Below are 18,198 nucleotides of genomic sequence, written 5' to 3' on the forward strand. Positions count from 1 at the left end.
CAGTAGAAGCAGCAGCAGCAGAAGCAGCAGCAGCAGCAGCCACAACCAAAATCGTCGCCTAGAAAACCGTTTCGAATATAACCAACGAAATTTGTTTGTTTTGATTCAGTCGTTTCGGGTGTTTAAAGGCGAACGGACAGCCAGGAGCGAGCTGCTCAGCGTAAAAGGCGTTTCTCCCACTCGGCATTAACATTAAACAAATAAACCAAAAGCCAAACGAACAAAAAAGCATAAATAAAAAAATAAAAACACATAAATATTGAAGTTTTTCTAACAAAGTGCGTAGTCAAAAATTCCTTTCAATTTATGCTTTTTTTTTTTTTTTTTTGTTTTGTTTTTTTTTTTTTTTTGCGGCCCCCCACAAATGCGGCACATCAAAAAAACTAGATAAAAATAAATGTTTTCAAAATGTTTATTTTTGTTTAAATCTTTCGAACAATTGCTAGAAGAAGAAAAAACGAATTTATCCAAATCTGTAAAAAATATAAAAAAATAAACAAGACAATATTTTACTCGAATTTTTTTTTTTTGTATTTCTTTGGTGTTAAAGTGCAGTGCTTCACATAATATTCGAGGGGCAGCTGAAAATGCTATTCACAGGTAAATTTTTACGAATATTTTTCTAAAAATTTCCACAGCAGCCGCAATTGTTGGCAGCTCAGACAATCGCTATCGCTGTCTGTCTCTGCCCCTGCCCCTGCCCCTGCCCGTGCCCTTGCCCTTGCCCTTGTCTAACCGAAATCATATTTAGCTAATGCTATTTATGAAATCTCTAGACAACTATTTCCGGAGTGAGGTGTGGGCTGCTGCTATATTGCCTGGCAGGTAAAGTTCTTTATGCTTTGTCTTCAAAGCGGAAAGGAATTTGCCATTGGCACCGCCACTATCGCTGCTATGTTAGAGAACCATACAAAGACTCCCACACACACACACACATAGATTCCATATAAATATCGCCGACACAATTCACATTCAGCAAAAACTAATTAGCAAATGCCAAATATTTATTTTTAATTAACGTCTCTTTGTCTGCTTTTGTTTTTTGATTTTCAGTTAATTTCGGGAAAAATGTATTATTAGACTGCCTTTTCGACAGGCATTTTCCATTTTCAATTTTCCATCGAGGCACGCGCCTAGAAAGGTTTCTTAATTCAATTAAAAACTTTAATAAAAACAAAAGTTTTTATAGCGCGCAAAGGCGGCTTCATGTAATATATGCAAGAACGTGCGGCCGCCTGTTTTTAATCATTTCTCCCCACCTATGTGGCTTGAATCTGCTGCTTATTCTTCTTCCCTTTGTTTTTGTTAATTTTGACCAGCCTTGTGGGCGAGCACAGTGGGCACAAAGAAAGCTGCCTATATGAATGCTTTGTGCATAAGCCTCAGTGGAAACTCGATGCAGGCAGGCAGCACAAACTATATCCTTAGATATCGGTCGTATTGATATGGTCGTACTCACATAGTAATAGAGCTGAAGTTCAGATATAAGTTTAGGAAAGATTAGATTCAGATTAGGTAAGATACTTGTATTAAGAAAAATATGTAATATATTTGTCTTGGGTATATTTGGTATATCTACATATATTGAAGAAAAAAAAAAAAAAGTTCAGGCAACTCAGCTGGCTTCGAGCTCTATTTTTACATAGTTATTGTTTCAATTGAAGTGACTTCTGTTGAAAAATTATTAAAAATAGAATTTAAAGAACATAATATTATAACAATAAAAACTCTGCTTGTAATTAAATCAATGCACGGCAGGAAGCAACACAAAGAACCAGAAGAGGAAGCAGAGGCTGCTGCCTGTGTGTGGTCTGCATACGCGTGAGTGAGACGTTATTTTACAACAAATATCATGCATCTTTAATATTGCAGCAACATTTGCAGAATTGAAAACCTAGTTTTATTTACGTTTTTGTTCAGCTGTTGCTTCGATATCCTCATTAGCTGCTCAATTTTAGTATAGCCTAGCACAGAGTCCGCCTTTCATAGGCTTCTGCAGAATGAGTCTGGGCAATACGCCGAATGCAGCAAAATAAGGGATTTATTTTTGGACTCAAATCTGCTATTGATTCTTTGCTGCATACCAGGAAATGGGCAAAGGGCATTGAAACAGCTCCACGATGAATAGAATAGAGAATAGAGAGAAACCGAGAATTGAAAAAATTCTCAATACTTAACAAAAAATGAGCATTAAATAAATTATTGTCTGCTGGGGTAAAACTATTAAGGGTTAAGTATAATGCATATATACAGCACACTGTACTATAAGTATATATATACTATAAGTATATATATTTATATATAATACAATATATAAAATATATTTTATTCAGCTATATTTCTGTTCAGCTTAACTGCTTAAAATCCAAGTGATTTTATTAAAATTTATTAAATGTAATTTATTCAAATGTTAACTCAAGTTTCGCTTGAAAATAAACGTAATGCAGCCACAGTTCAGAGCTTTTGGCTGAAGCCTCTTTCAAGTGCAGGGCACACACAGTCCACGCTTATTATTTTATTTGTTCGTTTAGCAGATCTTAATGAAAAAATAGCAAATTTTTCAATTAAATTTTATTCACTGCCGCAGCCGCAGTCGCAGTCGCTGCCACTTCATCTGGCACTGCGTTGCAGCTGGCCGTGGAAGCTGCAACTTTTCGAGAATCTCTCTCTAGTTGACGAGGTTTTCGCAGCCCCCGAGCTGCCAGCGTTGTGCCACTGTAAAGTCGCATAAGAAAACGACTCTGAAATGCATGAAGCAAGTAATAAAACTTATGAGTTTTTCTTTATTTTTTATTTTTTTTATATTATTCTTGCTCACGCAAAATAAAATAGAATCTTCAGTTAAAAACTTGCCCGGCAGTAATATTTGCTTGACTTTTCTCAGGGCTTCTCTGCTTTGCCTTCGGCTCCATTAGCTAACTAAACTATGGGTGGCCAAAATCAACTTTTAATTTAAATTATATATATGTATATTTTTTTTCAATAGTTTTTTTTTAGCTATTTATGTTTTTTGCTGTAATGAAATGGTGAAATGATGCGAGAGCAAAGTTAAATATTTTTAGTTAAGTTTATGGCTTTGTATATATATGAGGTTTCTATGTGCATATAATTGGCAGATATATATAAAAGATTTTATTTATTTATTTATTTTCTCTTTTTTTTTTCATTTGTGCTGGTAATTGAAATTTCAAAATTTATTAAGAAACTTAAAGTATATTTTTGAATAGGTTTTAGTTTCTAATGCTCTATATTTTAAGTGATTTTCGAATGTTCAATTGAATGCTGATTTAAAATTCAAATAAAAATATATATAAATATATATATATATTTTTTTATAATAATTTTGCATACATCAATATTAGGAATTTCTACAAAATAGAATTAATATACTATTATCTTTTTTTTTTAATATTTTATATTTATATACATTTAATTCATATACACTCAATTATTCATATGAAAGGGAATTGGGGCACTCGACTTGCCATTGGCGGACACAGCCGCTTCGAAAGTTTTTGCTCTGTAGCTTTTCGTGTCATGTTGGCAAAAGTGTGCAAAAGTGTCGAAAGGACACAATTCATATGGCAGGATGCTGGCAGGATGTTGCCCAGTGTTGCCGTTTAGTGCCCCGTTAGATTTGCATCCGATGCAATCGAGTATTTTCATCGATTTTTGCACCAGCTGAGATCTCATTTAAATTATTTCTAATGCATTTGCTGAAAATACGTTTACGTTGCAATTAGGACGAAGTAAGCTGCCAAAATCCAATTGCCACGCCAGCTGAATGAAGGCACAAAATTCGATTTGATTCGAACCAAATCGAATCGCACTAAACCGAACCGTAGTGTACCATAACGGAGTTCATATATGTATGTACGTTCGAGTGGCACACGTGCCGCACATTTAAATCAATACGGTCATTAACATTAATGAACCAAGTGGCGTTAAACTGGTTGGCAGGACCTTCGGCATCCTCGACTCTGTTGGCCAAAAGCGAAAGAAAGTCAGCTAAATAAATAATACATGGTGAATACCCTGTAAAAGTTTAGAGCAAAGAGCGATAGATTAAGAGAGAGAGAGAGAGAGAGAGAGAGAGTGAGAGCTGGGTCGATAGATGGATGGATAGCTGGTTAGACAGATAGATAGATTCATCGATTGATTGATAGACAGATAAATAATGATAAACACAAATAAAGACGAATCGATATAAAGATTTATACTGCAGACATATATAAAGTTTGGGCGGAAAACACTGAAAGACGTAACTAAAATATTTTAAAAACAATCTCTCGATTCAGACGAATAAGTGATGATACCAGAATGCCTAACTGAACCAATTTCTCAATACTTTCAGCACCTATCATAAATACTTCCATAAGTATAAGATATGCCAATTGACTAGAATCCTCAGACTGAGATGTCTTTAAGAATTAAATGAATGAATAGTATTCACTCAATATTATATGAGTTCTATTTTAGGATATATATATATAGAGGTGACAATAATAGGAATGAGCTCGCATTTATCATTATTGTGCAGGATTTTCCCCACGCTTCAATTTGTGAAATTGTATCAAAATTCAGATTAAAATTTTACATCTCAGGCTTCTGAGATAGATAGTAGATAAATAGCATATATCCATCATATTCCTCACAGCCATCTACCACCCCCAAGCATATCCCTCAATTCCCACCTAGTATTTACTTTTCAAACATACAAATTCTAGAAGAAATGTAAGCCTATTAGCCGAAACAGCTTAGTTTATCTTCTCAGGTACGAATCCTGCCTGTAAGCGCATCACCTATTAAAGCTTTGCCACAGGTAACACAACAACAACAACAAAGGCAAAAACGAAAACAAGAGCAGTTTCAAACATCAAGAAACAAAGTCAACAAATACCTGTATATATAAGCATTTGATGTTTGACCTGCGGCTAAGCCATACGGCGCACACGAACCCAATGAAATATGCAGGACTATCGAAAGGGGAAAACCCAATTGGCAAGCATATTTTCCTCTTTACGCAGAACTGCAGCACAAAAACTGTGGCAAAGGCAGCTGGAAAATCGAGCAAAACCAATGCGAGAAACCGAAACTGAATTTAAGCAAAGCGTTGCCAAAGCCCGCAAAGCAAACCCTTTTCGTTGGCTGACCTTGACCCCATTGCCCCCATTTACCGCCCCCCTACATTCACTTCACTCTCTGGGGGCGCGAATTATTGAAAGAAAAACATTAAGAAGAAATAACTTTGGCTTTTCTTGCCGCTTGGCTCATAACTTTCTTGCCTGTTTGCGGTCAGTTGTTGGCTTACTTGCTTTTGGCCATTTCATTTGTTGTTGCTCGTTGTTCGTTGTTGCTCGTGACCACCCCCCTGCCCTCCCGCAAGTGAGCGTGTGTGCGTGCGCTTTTGTCCCCGCCGCTTTGTGCCCTGACTGGTTGCGTTTAATGGCACCTGTGGCTGCCGGCTGCTAATCATGATTTTAATGACCTCCAGCAGCGGCTCAGCCCGACCCCGACCCCCCGGCCACAGTCCGGCTGGGACGGATTTCGTGTTTGCGAGTGACTCGCTGAAAGGTTGCTGTTCCCTTGGCTGCTGCTGCTCCTGCTACTGCTGCTGCTACTCCTGCTGCTCCTGCTGCCGTTGCTCACGGGCTGCAATTAATTTTTGAAATGCTTCAGCGCAAAAATTAGATTCTGGCCAGCGGCCGAACAACCTGTACTGTGTTGATTGAGTGCTGAGCACATATTTAAGCCACAATGTGACAAATGGGCGTCGTTAAAGTTGCAAATTTAAGCGAGTCTACGAAAAATGTTGACGAGAATATTTCATAAGGGATTCCGGCTAATTGCCAAAACTCGAAGAGCATCGGAGGCAAACTCGTAATATGATGCACAAATATTTGTTGATAAGTTCTTGGGCATTTCAGCTCTGTCATCAGCAGACTTGACCTTCTGTGCTCCATCATTAGCAGAGCTTGCTGTCGTCGCCTGTCAAGCCTTAAACATTTGCTTCAAACTCTAAACGCAAACTTTGGACTCCTCTCACTCTGTGGATGTGCGCGTGGCTTAGGCCTGATAGCTGACAACTTTGCAGCTGAAGGAGACCAACAGACGGGCCATTTTACTAAAGCAGATTGTCTGTGGACCGATCTGACAGACAATTGATATAGTACTCATAATTGAAATTATATATTCATCATATATACTCTCTCAAATTGGCTTGGCCAACTCTAATTGCCTGACTTCGGTCAGACTTCGTATTAGCTGGCATTAATTGGACATTTTATTATTAAAATTAAAAATTTTTACAAAATTTGTTTAGCATTATTTTGGTTTAACTAAGGAAACTCTGTTATTCATAATTCACGTTGGAATTTTCTTAAATGTGTAATCGTTTTTTTTTTTTATATTTTAAATTAAACTATTAATTTATATTTACATATTCATATATGTATATTTTTATATAAATATAATTTTCATAAATTTTGTGAATTTTTTTTTCTTGTTATATTTATTTATACAAAATACATTTCCATATAAATAAATTTTTCATATAATTGTGAGATTTGATTTATTTATGTATATTTTATTTATTTATTTATTTATTATTTTTTTTATTATTATTATTATTTTTTTTTTTTTTTTTTTTTTTTTTTAGTAAACCTTAAATTGTTGCAGTTGTATTAGTGCAGGGTTAAAGCCTATTTGGAGTTCTTATTAATATAAGATCAGAGTGAGTTTATCTCACTTTCATTTCTTATTTCACTTCGCTAACTAAAGACAAACGAGAGCTCTTAATGAGCATAGGGCCAGCTGCAGCTGAGTGAAAATGGTATTTGAGAAAACTTATAAAAATATATAAAATTACCCTGCATACCATATGGACGAGAAGCTTTTAATTGGAATCTAATAACAGCTATCTATATACTTATATAAAAAAGGGCAGAGTTTCATTATGATAGTCAGTGGAGGAAGAGAAGCTGCACTGTGCTTCCCGATTGGGCGAAATTATGGAAGTGTTCCATGATTAGAATTCAAGTGAACTTTGATTAGTATAACTGCTGCTAGCTTAAATCTAAAATCTAATCAGATTATGTTTCATTTCGTTTCATTTCAATTTATTTCACTTTTTGTTATAACTACAGGATATTGTGAATGGTATTTTACAGTAACTTAAGAGTTTAGGCTAATACATGGACTTTTTCTGCTAAGATATCTATTTACATACTGCCTTATAGTATTTATAGGTCCTTTCTCAAGAGATATATGAATGAATACAAAAGATAATCACAGCTGCAAATCATAACTTAAGGCAGGACAAGATATTCCTGTTTGGTTTGTAATCCTAATATGACAATACATATACATCTCCACTTTATATATATATAACATATATTGCCTCATTAATTGCTTTGAGCATATGGTGAAGAGCATTAAAGTGTGAGACTTGCCCAATGGCATATCAAGTGACAAAGCTCACAGCTGAGATTGTTAAACATTGGATTCCTTTCTGGCAGAGTGCCCATCCGTGCCGCTCAGTTTCGTTCCGTCTCGATCCCGAGTTGATGGTGGCCTTGGGTAATATAATCGCCCGAAAATTCGACACCACAATAAACAGACGGCCGAATATTTCATTTCAATAATTTCATTGTGCTGTTCGCCGTTCGCCGTTCGCCGGTCGCCGGTCGCTGGTCAGCAGTGATTGGCCTCAGCAGCGCCTGGGCTTCGCCTTTGATTTCGATTTCCATTGCGATTGCGATTTCGATTTGGTTTTCGTCTTACGGCTCATGGCATACGCGTGGATGACGTAGTTGCAGACGTAAGCATGGCTCATGGGCTATGTCAATATTGGCACAACACTTTGTTTACTCTCTAGCAAAAAATGGAAGAGTACACACACACGCACACGCACACACACGCGCACACACACGATGCAGCGAAATATGTTAAATCGAGAACATATTGAATTTGGATTTAGTATCGCGCCTCTGAATCGCTGCGGAATCGGCATCTAGTGATGTGATGTGTTATGGGGCTTTTTTTTTTTTCTCTCCTTGCTGTTTGCTGGCTCTGTCGAGAAAAAAAAAAAGAAAGAAAGAAAAAGTGTAAACAGGCTGCGAGGAAGTGAAAATCATGCCGACGCAAGTTCGTTGACATCTGGTGCAAAATGAAAAAATAACAAATGGGAGAGTGGGCGAGTAGTGAGCGAGAGAGAGAGAGAGAGAGAGAGGAAGAGAGGAACAGGGCAGAGGCGCCGCTTCAGTTTAGTCAGTTTAGTGTCTCCGTCATGCGATGCCGTATCAACATCCGCAGGGCTGCGCAACTTATGTAAATGTATTCAGAGGCAATTACGATCCAAACAATAATCACAAGGCACAAGGCGAACGACAACAGCTGGCCAGCTGATGCGTCCGGGGAGCGTATGCGTCCAATAATGAAAAGAAAGTAGCCTTAGTTCTCAGCTTTTGGCTCTCAGAGCCAAGCGACGTATCAGCAGGCATCAACTCCTTTGATGCCCCCAGAAATGGCCCCAGGGTGCGCACGGCAAACACGCACACACACTCGCACACACACACACACACACACACGCACACACGCACACACACACAAATATTGTGCAAACAATGAAAGGATTCCAGCCAGGCATTCCTTTGCCGTCGTCGCTGCCATTCGCCCTGCAGCTTCAAGTTCTAATTTAGCTGCCAGCTGCCTGTGGCCTGTGCCAGCAACAGGTTAGCTGTTGCTCCTCCCCGTCCATCCATCCAACGGGCGGCTGTGGTCGAGCGGATGCCGGAGACTGCGGCAGTCCTGGCCCACTGGGATGTTGCTTTTCCTTTCTGCCGCCGTGCTGAACGTAATTTAACACTCTAAAACAGCAAGCCAAACAAACGGAAAGTACTCTAAATACTTGCACTTGCCCTGAAATATTTGAGGCGCCGCTTAAATCATGCCCAACTATTTCAGAAATTTAAGAAATCTTGCCAAAAGGCTCAACGCATTTCAGCAATGCCTGCACAGCAATCGGGAAGGAGAAATCTCTTACAAAGGATGCAAGGTCATGTATTGAAGCATCCTCAACAGGTCTCATGTCTTGTGAATATGTAGAGGATGAGGCTAGCATTATGATTTATTTTTGTTCATACCTGAACCCATTGGGTTTGTGGGTTTTGTGTATGATGCCTCTATTTGAATGTATGCAACTGCCAGAAGGTGGCGTGGCGTATCACATAAACTATATATAAGTCGAGAATGCTGATAATTCGAAACGGCAGGCAATCAGATTTTTTCGATTTACACAGAAATTCAAATTATCGCGAATTACCGAGAACGAATCCTTTTCAAGGAGATAGAATTTGTTCGATTTGTCCCGATTTTTGATTTATCGGGGTACAAATTATTGAGAATCGACTGAATATGCTTGATCAGAGCGATGCGCCGACTCGATTTAGCGGTATCTGCCCATTCCTCAGTCCATTCGTCAGTCCGCCTGCCTGTCTACCTGGTTGTCCATCTGGCTGCCCACCTGTCTGTCTCTCAGCCCAGCAGTTCATTCTTCCATTCATATTTCTTATCATCTATTTGTATGCACGCATCTCAGTCTGTGTCTTCACCTAGTTTTACTGCGGATCCTAGCAGAATTCTGATCTGAATTACTTAGTCCAGCCATTCTGGCTGAGAATCTAATATCTCGAGTTATTTCTTGGCCACCTTCTGAATTTCATATACAAGAAATTTGATATCTTTAAAGATTGTTGTCAGCATCGCAGCTGAATGACTTGACAAATTATATTTATAAGAAATGAAATGAAATGCATTGCCAAAAATAGAAAATATATAATATTACACTAGATAAGTATTCATAGAGTTCTGTCTCTATGAATTCAAGTTCTTAAAAATAGACACTTGATAGGTGGTACATATATTATATATTTCAAGTGTTTAACTTTCAACTAAAGACGTCTAGAATTTGAATTTGACAAGTTCACAGACATGCTCTTTAAAGGTAACTTAATGCTAAACTTGAGCAAATTCATATGAGTGAAAATACAAATAGGTAAAAAAAGCTCGCACAGAGATTTTTGGATAGACTCAAAGAAGCTGACTATAATCATGTCCTTGGCCATGTCATGTGTGCATGTAAAACCTTCAAACCCATTTCAGCATGCCCGAAGCAATTGTCTGCCTAGGGTATTTGCTGTTCGTGAATTTCCTTTGAGTTTCCGCATTGCTTGGAACTGAGCATATGCACATAAATTATTGAGATTATTTACTCGCATGATGACTTATTGCCTTGTCGAACTCTTTGTCTTCGGCCGGATCTGGCTGCGTGGCCCGAGTGCAATTGGCAGGCGCCAGGACACAAAGGACAACTTCATTGAAATATCTCTGATTATGCAAATGCGAGTTGAGCAAAGAATGTGCCAAAAGTTTCGACTTGAGGGCCAAAACAATTCGATTTGATTTGCAAACATTTCTTGCCGCTGTCCTGTCTCTGTCTCTGTGTAATTTATGTGCTGGCTTTTGTAATTTATATTGTTGGCATCAGCCATGCACAGACAGGTATTTAAATATTAACCACAAGTAACAATAGAGTTGTGCGTGTGTGTGTGTGCTAGATATACAACCATTTATATTGGCAAATAATTGCGATCAAAAGTTTTGACTAATAACTGCAATTACTTATGTCTGCACACACACACACATACGCACAGATATAGAGATAGCTGCTGACACACCTGTGCTTAATTAGCACACCTGCTGCGCGTAGGTGCTGAGAGTTTGTAGAAACCAAACGCAACGCAATGAAACGTTTATAATTCACAATTCTTGTTGCGAGCATAATTAACACATCATTAGACAAACTGCTATCTCCCTCTCTATCTACCCCCTCCCCACCCCCTCTCACTCTATCTCTCTATATCTGTTATATTTAATAATTCTTGTAACATTATTAAGTGCAGAGCACAAATCAACCTGGCTATAGCAACACTTAACCTTTGCTCATTTCATAGAGCTCTGGCTGAAGTCATCTTCGGTTACGCATACGCAGCGTAAGCCCCACAAATATTTAATTCACTTGTTGTTCATCAATTGGAAAACTCGTGATTTTGATGCTGCCCAGCGCATTCCACTTGAGCATTTCAAGAATGTTAATAATATTTATGGTGGAGCATATTTTGCCATTAAGCACTCAACTCGTTCGATATGGTTTATTTCCTGGCTTTTTTTTATTGTATGTATGTATGTATGTATGTATATATTTTTATTTATTTATTTATTTTTTTGGGCCACTGCTGAAAGACTTAGCCCACACACATGCGAAACAATTCAAGGGAGAAAAAAATAAATAAATAAAGAATTGGCTTTCCCAGATTAAATTCAAATTATGATGAGTTTTTCTCTGTTTCTTCTTTTGCTTCTTCGCTTTTTTTTTTTTTTTTTTTTTTTTGGCAAGTGTTTTTTTGCGGCATTTAATGTCTCAAGAGCACATAAAACAAATTTCCTTTATTGACAAGTCCAATAAAACACAAAGTATATGAACCGATCTAGATGTGGCTGTGGCTGTGTACTCATACCCGCTGCGGAGCTGAGAAGAGAGCATATTGGCTTTATAGAATTTATGTTGGAGAGCCGCAGGCCTAGCCGGGGTAATTAGGTTTATAGAGCAGGCTCAGGCATTTCAGTATATATTACATTTTAAATTACATTAAGTATTGAAGTAATTTGTATAAAATTATTTTAATTTTTTAAATATTTTAATTATTTTTTTTTTTTAATTTTTAAAATTAATATTTTTTATTTTGAATATGAAGTAATTTGTATAAAATTATTTTAATTTTTAAAATATTTTAATTATTTTATATATATATATATTTTTTTTTTTTAATATTTATTATTATTGAAGTGTGTAAAAAATAATGATGTAATTTATTAGAGCATTTTTTTTTTTTTTTTTTTTTTTAAATATATTTTTGGGAAGCACCAAAATAATTTTTGTTTGTTCCATCTTCGCTTTTGACTTCTACCTACAATTTTGATTATCTACCAATTTAAACATTGACTTAGGCCTAGCAGGTTTGCTACTGGTCAGCGGATAAACCTACCTACGAATCTAATCAATCTTCCCTCTATTTGTGAGTCGGGCATTGGACGGCTTTCTGGCAAGCCGTTCTGCTTAAGCCTTAAGTCGATCTCGAGTAAAGAGAAATGGTACAGCGCTGTAGGCAGACTGAGATCATTATGTAGAGACGTTAATTCCCTAAGAGCCTGTGACAGTCAACTATTTGGTATATAGTCTTGTCTTTATGCCTGACGACACTTGCCAGATTTGAGCGCCGTACCTACAGCTAGGAGGTAGGAGCGACAGGAATGTGGTCTCCCAGCTCTTCTACTTTGTACGCTCACTGCAGCTGAGCAGCTGAGCTATAAGAGCATTGTGAGAGTAAAAGCGAGCGAATCGTATCATTACATACAGACATACATAGTGTTCACGCATGAACATATGAATATACGAAGATCGTATACGTGCCTCCGACGCACTCTACGACTAGCAGGTAGTGCGCTGGGAAAAGATAAGGGTCACATGTACGGACTCTATAAATAGACAAATGGACACCAACCCTTGCAATCCCAGAGTCAGATATGTAAGAGAAGAACGCTGAGCCTTACAACCTCAGCGATAGGATAAGAATAGCAATAGACCCACGCGGAGCCTTACAAACTCTGAGATAAGATAAGAATATGTAATAGACCAATGCTGAGCCTTACACACTCAGCAATAGACGCACTAGATTTAAGGGTTGAAATTATGCATGAGTCTGGGTATATAAACCCAGGCTCAGAAGAATATAGATTAATACGCAACTAAACACCATCATAGTCAAGTGTATTCGTTCACATAGACAATACATTCTATCTGTGTATAGGATCAGCATGTCTGCTCTTTACAGACTATATCGAATGGCTCTTCGGATCTTCGACTCTGGGTCTATTACCTATGCAGTAGAGTATCATGCAGCCAGCACCGCTCGCACTTTACAGGCAAATTTGCATAGCTTTACGATGATACCCTTTTGCGGCACTTTTTTAATGGGTATAGAGACATTAAAATGCCACAAACGAGAGCCACACACAAGGAAATAATACGCAGCTGCAATTGCGGATTGCGGCCGGGTTTATGAGCACTGTTGTTGTTGTTGCTTCTGTTGTTGTTGTTGTTGTTGTTGCTTGTACATCCATCAATTCTATTTAATTATTTATATAATCAAATTTACTGATTATGTAAACACACTTGTACGGAATATACATACATATAAACGCGTTCTTACCTTATTTTGTATATATGTATATAGAGATACACATGTATAATATTTATATATGTATGCATATCATATATCATCAATATATATGTAAATATATATGTATATTGTTTTTTGTATATCGGCCGCATATTGATGTGCGCATTTTTGGCTGCCACTGTCTGTCATTCTGACTGGCTCACGCCCCATAAAACGCCGCCCAAGCTGATATGAGGCGCGCACATAAATCGAGTGTAATAAACTGCCGGCTTGCTGGGCGAATTGGATACCCAGTAATAAGAGTCTATATAGATAGCATTAAGTAATCATAAATATATAAAATATATATGAATTCATATACATACATACATATATAGATGTACATTAATCAATCAACTGGCAGAGTGAATCTCTTGCCTAAACTGCAGCACATATTACAGGGTATTTTTAGCCGTACTGCTCTATCGTTTTTGCTCACATTTTCTTGTTGCTCACATTTCAGCTCGTTGCTGTCGTGTTCCTTGTCGCATGTGCCGGGCGAACCCTTTTTATCGGCAACTTTATCGACAGCAGTTGTTTCGTCACCTAAAAAAAAAAAAAAAACTGAGGAAAGAAGAAAAATAGCAGCAAAAAATATTCTTTGAATTAAAGCATTCGATTTTGCTGTTGCCTTCGCCGCTTTGTGGCCCATTTGCTGTTTGATTATTGTGTTTCTCGGTTGCTCGAAAATGTCAACAAAAACACACAAAAAAAAAAAAAAAAAAAAAAATAAAAAAAAAAAAAAAAAAAATATATATATATATATATATATATATATATATATATATATATAGTATATACATGTATATAGATGAAACCCTTTTAGAAAGAAAACAATAAGTGCGCTGCTCTGCTCTGCATTTGTTGCCAGGCAAAACGTAAATACTAATTAGATTGATGACTGTAAATGCGAATTAATTGTCATTGCTTATTGGCTATTGCTTATTGCTTATTGGTTATTGCTCATTGTTTCAATTGTTTCAATTGTTTCAATTGCTTCGATTGTTTGTTGTTTAATGCGCTGCGCTGTGGTGGCTTATGGCAGCTAATCGCAGTGCAGAGCCGCACATGACTGGTCAACAGCCTTGATTTATTGACGATGTGCGTCCGGCTGATGGCCAAATGTGATTTATGCATTGAGCCACTGCTGGGCCCATCAATTTAGTCTAAATATAGATATAAATATATATATATATATATGTGTGTGTGTGTGTGCAATTGGTTTATCACTCGACTAATTTCGTATGCGAGGCGAGAATGCAGAATGTTCTTTTAATTAATTATGTTAGCAGGCGTAATCGAGCTGAATGCCATTATCAAGTGCACAGCCGGACTTCAGCTGCATTATGCAAATTGTTTTAAGCACTGCAAACGCCTGGAGCATTTTAAAATTCATTCGAGATGCCTGGCTAGAGGAACAGAAGGAGTTGCTTGCATGGTATTGGGAATATATATATGATATGCATATGTATGTGCACTGCCTCCAGCAAGAGATCTTTAAAGAGCTTGAAATCATAGTTCATATACCGCAACTACATCAATGCATATTATATTTCCATATACTTCATCAAATATTCAACTTGAAGAACTGCTAAGGGGACTTGAAAGTCATATACTTATATACATACATTTCCTTAGCTTCAGCATCGATAATATGCAATAAACGATAAGTGGAAAACAATGAGCGATAAGCAATATATACACACACATACATACATGCATATATAGTGAGAACTGCGGCAACAACTGGCTGCAAGGCTATGCTCAGGCGTGGCCCACATGGCGTATGTGTAACATTTGCCTTGGCGTGTGCTGTGGACTCAAATATCTAACAAAAGCCACTAGCCACTCTTTCTATCTCTCTCTCTCTCTCACTCTCTTTCTCTCTCTCTCTCTCTCTCTCAGTCTCCCCCTCTCTCTCTCTCTTTATATATGTATAACACGCCTACGCCGGCTCGCCTGGTCTGTCGCTTGGCCACATTGTTGCTTCGCCGCTTTGTCGCCTCGCGTAATGAATACTCATTATAAACGTAGAGAAATATGCCAGAGCTGCGCTGTGCTGCGCTGCGCTGCGCTGCTTTGTAGGCGGCAATCTTGAGCCGCAGCGCGCCTAAGCGTTGTTTTATCTGCCGCTGACCTTGGGGCTAGCTGGCGTATACGTAATGCGCGAACTTTCATTGATTTTACGAGCTGCGTGCACAGGTGCCACTCATTTTTATGATGCTCCAGCGCCACACAGCACCACCTAGAACCACCCAGCACCACTGTGGGTGGTGCAGTTATCACAGCATTAAGTCAGCCACACTCCGGGCCACGTTGAACTTGCCACTTGCCGTTTGGGCATTTTAATTTGTTTTCATAAACTTGCGCACGCAACTTGTTTGTCTTTTTATCAAAGTTATTAAGTTTGCTGCATAAAACTAAGCTGCCTCACTCTCACTCTGCCTCTTCACTCTCTCTCTCTCTCTCTCTCACTCTGTGTGTGTGTGTATAAAAAGTTTGTCGACTGGGCAGCCACAACTTGATTAAGACTTAGTGGTGCTGGCTGCCGCCCAAATGATGTACATGTTAATGATGATGATGATGATGATGCTGCCCAAATTATGTCACGCCAATGTCTTGCTTACGCATCTACGTATCCAAGTAAAACTTCGCTAGAGCATTTAAATTTTAATGACAAAAACTGATACGCCAAGGCAGAGGAGACATTTGATTGGACAGCAACAGCCACACTAAGGAATTTATGTTGCCAAGGCATTGGAGGCTCATTAAAATACAAAAACAAAAAGAAATAGCAGCAGAAGCAACAACAACAACAGCAACAACTGCAAGAAAAGTAAATAAAAATGAATAAAAATAAAGGAAAATACGATGGAAATTTTCAGAAGTGCGGCAACATTTGAGTAGCTGCTGCTGCCCAGCAGGCAAGTAATGAGTATTACGAATATTATAGCTGAGCAAACATCAAAAAAATACGAAACGAAACGAAAAGGGAGACAGACATGCACACACACACACACACACACACACACACACACACACCCGCACACCCGCACACCCACACACACACACACACACACACACGTGGCCAGTTCATATATTAATTTGAGGGTAGGCTGGCAAAAGTTTTATGCGGCATGGCTTCAATTATTTTTTGTAGTTGCTCGGGCCATTCCCAGCAGTAAAACTGTGCGTAACTGCAACAATTTTCGGCTCCTTTGTACTTTATTTATTTATTCAGTTTTGCCTTTATGGCCACTCCCCAGGCCAGCACCAATACGAACACACACATATATGTATATACATATATGGGGAGAGAGACAATTAGCCACGCCAATTAGTTGCAACATTATTATTTTCAACAATTATTCGACTTGGGTGGAAAAGTAGCTTAAGAATAAACACGCACACACGCACACACGCACACACACACACAGACACTCACTCACACACATATACATTCATTCATTCATTCGTCTGCCGTGACTCGTGTCACTTCCTCTCTTACTCGCCCACCCACCCTCTTCCACTCCCTGCTCCCCCTCCCCCACACTCTCTTTATCTTTCGCTCCATCTCATTTGGCTGCCTTTATAGCCATTTGTATTGGGCACTGTAAAACATTATGTGCGTGGCTTATTAAAGGCAGCTTCAGCCCACAATTTGCATACGAGCCCCAAGTACACACACACACAAACACACACATGCTGTGACAGCCTCAAAATTTTGCCTCTCCTCGCTCTCTGTCGGCTATTCTCGTCAGTTTATTGCTGTCGCCTTTTTACTGCTATTGAGCGACATTTGTTGCGTGTCATTGTCAGCAAGGTACAACTAGCACTTTCGAGTTTTACAGCTTGTCTCTGGCTGCCTCGCTGCATACCGTTATGCATAGAGCTCAAGCGGCGGCGGCAGAGGCAGCCCTAAAGTAGGCAACACTTTTCGCTCGAAACAGCTGCCAAATGTCGATAAATCGCCGGCATCCAAATAACTTGCGCTGCGAATTTAATTGACACTGCACATATATCACAATGTATGCCTTCTGTTTGCTAAGAAAAAAAAAAAAGGGGAAAAAAAACAATCTCAATTGCCAGCCATAAAAATGTCATTTCAGTTGAAATGCAAAACTCAAATTAAATTTACTTTAAATTGCATTTATTCTTTCACAATATTTAAATATTTATATTTTTCACAATAAAAAAAAGAAAAAAAAAAAGATTATATACATACATATATCCGTCTGACAGTTTGCTCGTGAATTTATAATTTTATATGTGTTGAAAATGTTCGCGTTGGCAGGTTTAAGCATTTACCTGATTTAAATTTGCTGCTCAAAAATATTTCTTTTTAATTATAAACTGATAGAACTCAGTTTGTTTTGACCTTTCTTGTCATTCAAAATTAGTTGCAATGCTGTTGAACTTTATTATATTAAATTACTATTTTTTTTTTAGATTTTAATTAGTTTTTATGCTGTTGAATCTTAAATGAAAACGAGTAAGAATGCGCCAGCGATTACATAATGTTTATTCACAGTGTAAAACACTAAAATAAATAAAAAGCATTCAATATTGTTTTATACACTGTATATATACAAATATAACTATCGATAAAAAGCTCCAGGTCAATGGAGAATATCAGCCGTAAAACAGTCTTTAAACTTTGACCTGTGGGGAGATAAACTATTTTTTTATTTATATTTTATTTTATTTTATTTTTTTTTTTTTTTCGATTAACCACTTTTCCAGCGAACGTTATTTAAGGAGTCTAAAAAACATTTTATATTAAATTTATAATTTTATTGTGTTGAAGACTCCTACCATTGAAGTACAGTAGAGTAACGATGGCCATATCGAAGGCGAAGGG

At 37.9% G+C, this 18,198-nt stretch overlaps 1 protein-coding gene across 1 annotated transcript in view; it reads left to right on the forward strand.

The window, feature by feature from the left end:
- Window positions 1–474: 474 nt before the first annotated feature.
- The window catches only part of LOC6584527 (sex peptide receptor), a 73,205-nt gene continuing 55,481 nt past the window's right edge, over window positions 475–18,198 (forward strand). Inside the window, exon 1 of the mRNA XM_002010146.4 lies at window positions 475–600. The gene's annotated coding sequence lies outside the window, so the exon portion shown is untranslated. The remainder of the gene's footprint in view (window positions 601–18,198) is intronic.

The sequence above is a fragment of the Drosophila mojavensis genome, unplaced genomic scaffold (genome assembly GCF_018153725.1).
Source record: "Drosophila mojavensis isolate 15081-1352.22 unplaced genomic scaffold, ASM1815372v1 contig_136, whole genome shotgun sequence".
NCBI lineage: Eukaryota > Metazoa > Arthropoda > Insecta > Diptera > Drosophilidae > Drosophila > Drosophila mojavensis.